Here is a 217-nt window from a genome sequence, read left to right on the forward strand (position 1 = left end):
GGAAGAACATGGAGCTTACAAACGACAAAGGTCAAGCCGGCGATCAAGAACGACGATACGTTAAAAAATACCAAAGATTACAAAGATCGGATGACGTGATGACGACGAAGATGACCGCGATGATGGGTAGGGAAGGAAGACCCAGAAATGCCAGGATGAAGGACGTTACACAGGGAAGGAGAAAGAGGAGAAGCAGGAGGGGCGGGAGGTGAAATAA

The sequence above is a fragment of the Eriocheir sinensis genome, chromosome 66 (genome assembly GCF_024679095.1).
Source record: "Eriocheir sinensis breed Jianghai 21 chromosome 66, ASM2467909v1, whole genome shotgun sequence".
NCBI classification, from domain to species: domain Eukaryota; kingdom Metazoa; phylum Arthropoda; class Malacostraca; order Decapoda; family Varunidae; genus Eriocheir; species Eriocheir sinensis.